This window comes from Solanum stenotomum, unplaced genomic scaffold (genome assembly GCF_019186545.1).
Source record: "Solanum stenotomum isolate F172 unplaced genomic scaffold, ASM1918654v1 scaffold32535, whole genome shotgun sequence".
NCBI classification, from domain to species: domain Eukaryota; kingdom Viridiplantae; phylum Streptophyta; class Magnoliopsida; order Solanales; family Solanaceae; genus Solanum; species Solanum stenotomum.
Window position 1 is genome coordinate 1 of NW_026032000.1, and position 6,950 is coordinate 6,950.

Below are 6,950 nucleotides of genomic sequence, written 5' to 3' on the forward strand. Positions count from 1 at the left end.
GAGCAAATCCACGGCGGCGTTCACTTGCCGGGTTCGGGTTGTCAGATGCGGGAAGGAGAAAAACTCGTTGATTCTGCCTTGCGATGTGTGGAGAATGGACAGCGGAGGATTTGCATGGAGGTTGGATACAGAAGCAGCTCTTTCCTTGGGCCGATAGGTAATTAAAGTAATATCAACTCCACCTGAAAGGTAAAGAAGTAAATCTATATGCCGAACCACTAATAATACTTGCCACCTTGTGCTTGTCTACGCATAGAGAACATGCACACTTGCATGTGCTTTTATCAGAAGAAAAATTGTGAATATCTTAAAGAGTTTAGAACTGTTCTTTTTTATTTAGGGGTGAGCTTTTATTTTATTTTTCTTGATTTCTTCAAGGTGGGGTTTGGGTGGTGGCGGATTTACTTATGCCTAGTTGTGTGGTTTATGGAGATCGATGATGTAGGTCAAGGTGATCGAACCACGCTAAGTATTTATTTTCTTAACGTATCGTTTTTATTTTGTCACGATCCAAAACGAGTCGTGAGTGGCTCACTGACTTAACCTTCTAGGTGGACTAACTAACAAATTCAACCCCAACTTATATTTTTTGTGCAATTTACGAAATACAAACCATCATGCGGAAGGTCAAATCTTATTAATATAAGAAACACAAATCCACTAAAGTTTATTAAATATCGTTTCTCAAATTTTAAAAGTCATCACATCAAGGACATCTACTCTCAAAACATCAAGTCTAAGAGTATTAATGACATCAGAATAAATATATAGAATAGTTTATGTCCGAAAACTAAGGACATAATGACATGACCGAGAGAATCTAACACGAGCTAGCAAGAATAGCTCACCCTGAAATCTAATGTTCTGGAGACTGGCAAGAGCTGAACTCAAAACATCAAGTCTAAGAGTATTAACGATACCAAAATATATATATAGAGAGAATAGTTTATGTCCGGAAACTAAGGACATCATGACATGACCGAGAGAATCTAACACGAACTAGAAGGAATAGATCACCCTGAAATCTGATGTTCTGGAGACTGGCTAGAGCTGAAGGCGGGTCGAAGCTATCGGTACACTCGTTGCACTCCGCAAGAGAAAACAAAGAGAAACACAAGTAGGGGTGCAGGGCAACATTCATGTACTGAGTAGATATCATTGATCAATCCAAAATAGAAACTAATATGCAATAACTAATAGTATAAAATCAACTATAGCACTTAGCAAGTGGCAAACAACAAACAACGCGAACAAGTCACAACAATACGGAAATAAGTATATAACCAATCCACAATATCAAGAACATACACGAGGACTCATGCCTCCATATTATGCTCTTTTGAAAAATGAGTTCTTTGAGATTGAGTACATTAACTTAATTTAATATGTTTTTCTTTAATGTTATCGTGCAGGAACGTGACACCCGATCTAATAATATCGTGTCAGAAAGTGACACCCGGTCCAAATATATCGTGGCGACTCGTGGCACTCGATCCAAATATATCGTGTCAGAACGTGACACTCGATCCAATAATACCGTTAATTTCTTATTCTTTATCATCACTTTACACTTCATTAACAATATTTGATCAAGTCTTCTTTATTCAAGGCATCATAAATTCAAGATTATAGATTTCGCGGTCTTGGGATTTTAGACCAATCACAAACAACACATGAATTATTCAAACCACAACAATCAAGTACATAGAAAATTTCACAGTATCACTCGATGAATATTAATCACTATTAAGAGTCTCTCTATCACATAGAAAAACCATAACTTACCTCCACTGAAGAACTGAAGTCAAACAAGCTAATTCACCAATGTTTTTCCTTTCTTTAATGCCTCCGAACGTTTCCAATCTATCAAGTATGCATACTTTGTAAGTAAACGAGTTTGTAGACACTCATATTACTATATGTCTAACCTAGACCCAAAAACTCACCCAAATTTATAATTAAGTTCCTAAATTTTGAGGCCAATTAATTTGTTAACTCTCATATTTTCCAAATTCAAACCTAGGGTTAAGTTTTAATTCCTCCAAATATCATAAATCTAATGGCATTTATAAAATACAATACACCTAATATTTAATTACCTATACCAATTTATTAAACCTTAGATTACGCTGTGATAATTAAAAGAATAAAATTTAAAACAGAAAGTAGGTTTCGAACTAATGCATACCGAGAAATCAATTTGCAGGCCAATAATTCAATATTCTATCACCTCACAATTCTCTACTCATCATTACATTATCATTAGCAAATCATTATACCTTAATTATTCTCAAGACAAGAACCCTGCAATCAATTTTATCCTCTTTCAAATCAATAATATAATATTAATATATTTATCCCTTTTTTCACAATTCAGGCAGCCTTATGATGATAATATAACCTTATATATTCATGAGTACAAATGTTCAAACGAGGTTAAGGGTTTTCACCTGATGCAAATTGGGTTGTCCTCATACTATCGTCGAATAATTTAGTGTCAAGCGGCTTCTATTGTGTTATGATCAAGAATTACTAAGCCCCATTTAAATGTATATCTTACATAAATTTCATAGTGTAAAATCTAAATTATCTTCTATTCCTATTATTTTTCTAATTATACAAACTCCATGTTTTTAGGCATTTTGAATATATAATTAAGGATCCAGATACATTATTATTGATACGTTATGTATCAATATGTTGAACTTGTTAAGGAAAAAAAAAGCTGAAAAATCAAAAATTAAGATTTCGTAGTATCCATCTGTTACACTAATTAAGGAAAAAAAAAGCTAAAAATCAAATTAAAATCCCATAAATTGCGCTATTTCATTCCAAATCAATCATATAGTGTAACTAACCAAAAAATTCAAAAAATAAATTTCTTTTTCTTGTTCATCGTTCTCTCTGTTTCATAAAAACTTTTGTCGAAATTTTGGATAAGCGAGGTGAGTTATGAAGGATACAAAAGTGGTGGAATTGTTGTTAGACAAACGATTTCTTTGGTGAATCTTCAAGTTCATCGAATGTCCTTTCGATTTTGATTCAAGATTGTCGAAAATTTTGAGATTCAAAATTCTTCTCCCAGTTCATTGTAAATCCTTTCAATTTTGATTCAAAATTATTGAAAATTTTGAGTTTCAAAATTATTCTCCTAGTTCATTGAAGATCCTTTCAATTTTGATTCAAAATCATCAAAAATTTGAGAAGATACATCATGAAGATCCTTTCAATTTAAATTAATAAGTGTTGTATTTATACTATTTTAAATAAGAAAGTGTTGCCCATTAGATTTTAGGTTTGAGATCGATACATCATTGTTTAGTAATTGTTATGTATCAGATACATTTAGTATAAATTCGAATTTACGTATCATAACTAAAACATTAGTACATGATACATTATTATTTATGTATCTTATTTTGTTTGAGAAATAATATAATTAAAAATTATAAAATACATTATACTAATTGTTCTAAATTAGCTTCTTTTTTGTGTGTGATACATAACACAAAGTTTATGTTGTTGACACCCAATTTTGACCCTCCATAATATATGTTAATCATTGAGCTTCTTAAATTCCAAACGATTTGAAATAATTGACTTTATAAAATTCAAAATATTTTCCAAGTCATTTTAAGTAATTTTGTCATTTTTGTAAAGCCTATATAATTTCGTATATACTTAGTATATTTTATTAATATTTAAAAATTGTCTCAAAAAGATTTTAGTTTTACTTAAATACTTGGTTAATTAGTTTAGCTAATTTATAGTTTATATTTTTGAGTTAATTAGTTTACAATTACATTAATTATTTTATTTTTGGTTAAAATCAAGAAGTTTGTTAATTAATTATATTAATTCATTTTATTTTAATTTTGGCCGATTTCAACCAATAGTCTCAATTTGATCGAATTTGCAATTCACGTGGTTAATTTCTTAAGTTAAATAGACCACATTCTTGAATTACTTTTCAAAACCCATTTCCATCCAATTTCCAGACCAAATCTGAGCCCAATTCTTTTTAATACCAAGCCCAAAACCGTTCAATACAATCAGCCCATCCAATAACAACACCAAAAAACCCAATTCCTTTTCCAACAAAACCAGTAACAATACAATGCAGCAAACCCGACCTCCCCTGCATTCGTCATCTTCACGCGTCTTCTTCCTCAATGAAAATCGCGGAGAACCTAGAAATCTCGTCCAACTACTCTGCAAAATCCATAACCCTAGTAGCCTAATCGATCACCTCACGTCCCGTTCCCTCCCCCCCTCTCCGTGGAAGTCGCAGGCCTGCACAACAACCATCGTTGTTGCTTCGAAAAGAGAAGAAAAAATTCAAATTTTTGCTTGAATTTTTCAACGGATTTCCCCCCTAAATCACCCCAACTTTTCCTATAAATAACCCTCTACCCTCAGTGATTAAAAGAAAAAGAAAAAGGGGGAAAAAGATTGGATTTTGAGGTCATATACGAAAATAGCTTAAAAACGGATTTTAGAGTTTGGTTCTTTGGCAATAGTCGTTTTATACTTAAGAAATTTCGAAACAATTTTCTTATTCTAAGTTCCAAGAAAAGCTTTGATTAAAGGTTGGTTCAAATTTCCTTATCTATTGCTCAAGTCTAAACCGGAGTAGGAAGTCGTTGCTCTTTTTGGCTCGTTTTGTTTTTAGTTTGCTGCTTCAAAGAAGGTAACTTCGCCTCCTCTTACGTTCTGTGTTCGATATGGTGTGCTATGTGTTCGATACTTGGTATGAAGTTTGTTATTAAGAACGTTTGGTTCCTTCGCTTTTAAGTCTTTGCTTTAGTACCGTTTTCCTGTGAGTTTTTGAGCAGTAAGCATGATTCAAGCATTAATGAAGTCACTTTAGTATTGTATGTTAGTCCTTAAATTATATTTGTTGGCTCGATTTTGTATCTATAAAGCTAGTTCAACTTGTTTAGTTTGCTCGAGACGATCCATCGTTCAATTGGTTTCAACTTTGAGTGTGTTAAATGTATAAGTTCTATTTCTTCACTGCTTAATCGTAGCCTTGGTTGTCCCCTCTGTCGCTTTTTATTCATTATAATAAACTCTTGTTAATATTAGCTCAATCTCATGCTATTTAAATCCAATTGCTGCTTTTACATACTAGAATGTTGTCTATGTCTTGCTATTGTTTTGTTCTTTTTTGGCTACAAGGCGTAGTTTTATTATAACCTGTTTGTTTCCACGATCCACAGCCTCGATGCTAAAGCCTCTAATCCTTTTTGTGAAAACTTTGTTTCCTAATCGTGTGAGCGTAGCAAGCATCTACATTCTATTCGATCATGTTAAATAAAGTCTACTTTCATGATAAGTCTTGACTATCTGTTTGATGTGATTAAACGGGCTCAATAGTTGAAGTGTAAGATTTTACCACCTTGGTGTTGAAGAAGAAAAGAAACTGACGATTGGAACATGTCAAAGGAACAGGTCCAACGCAGCTGACTGACGTGTCTACAACAAGTGTTGATGAAGAAGGAAGCTGACGGTTGAAACATGTCAAAGGTAGAAATCTCACGTCTAGGATTAGAGAAATCAATGATCGTATTGATAAAAATAATGTTGAGTTACAACCTCCTTATATAGGGAGAGAATTGTAGAGTCCTAAGTTAACTATACTTAGAGTCCTACTACAATACCTATTACTACTATAATAATAATAATAATAATAATGTAATTATAAATAATCTAATCCTAGTCATAATATAAACCTAATCATAATATAAGTCTAGTCATAATATAATTCTAATTAATATAAGTAGTCTAATCCTAGTACGACTCTAATTCTACAGCAGTGTTGTAAACTCGTCAGTCAGCTTCGTTGGACCTGTTCCTTTGACATGTTCCAATCTTCAACTTCCTTCTTCATCAACACTTGCTGCAGACACATCAGTCAGCTTCGTTGGACCTGTTCCTTTGACATGTTCCAATCGTCAGCTTCCTTCTTCATCAACACTTGTTATAGACACGTCAGTCAGCTGCGTTGGACCTGTTCCTTTGACACGTTCCAATTGTCAGCTTCTTCTTCTTCAACACTTGGTTTTCTCCGTTAAGTATTGTACTTCCAGATTTTGATGGTTTTATTATTGTGCAAGAGTAGATGATTACTAGCCTTTAAAGTTATCCAACTTCAATTTTGTAGCATTGATCATGTTTAGTGAGTGCCCCAAATTTGTTGGTTTGTTTATTAACGTCAATGTAGTCTTGATATGTTGCTAATAATCAATAAATAAATAGGCTCTCAACTTCAAATTAGATTAGTCGTTATTGTTTCCCTTAATGTGTTCTATATCCTTTAAGTTAGTTGTCATATACTTTAGTTCACTGTTTTGGAATGCTACCTGATGCCATGAGCTTTTAAAATGTGTAGTTGGTTTAGTTTTGCAGTGAGTTGGATTATTTTATTTATTTATTTTGCCCATTAACTTAGAAATGTTCCTTATAGTTGTTAAGTTCTTAAAGTTTAATAGTAAGAGTTATATCTAGATGTGTTTAAAATGATAATTTTCCTCCGTGGCCTTCTTACCTTATGCAGTTGTGCATAATAATCAATTTGTTTAGTTCACCTTTGATCTCGTTTTATCTCTTTAATTGAGATTACATATTTTTGTTTAGTTAGGAAGTTTTCTCTAATGGCTTGTCCCATTCTTAATTAGTTTCCACAATTATCTCTCATTTTGAATACAATATCACCACCCTTAGTGTTCTCATCTGTTAAAATAATTTATGTGTTTATCTTCATTGTGAGTTAATTATTTGATCATATATTTATTAGAAGTTTTACCTTTTGTTTCTTTCTAATTCGTTTCCCTCTCTTTGTGTGCATGTAAGTAAACCCCTTCCGAGTCCATGGTGGACTTCTCCTCCTAGCACTCTCGAGTCGAGCCATAAAGGCTCAATTTATTCTTTTTTCTTCATTGTTAGAG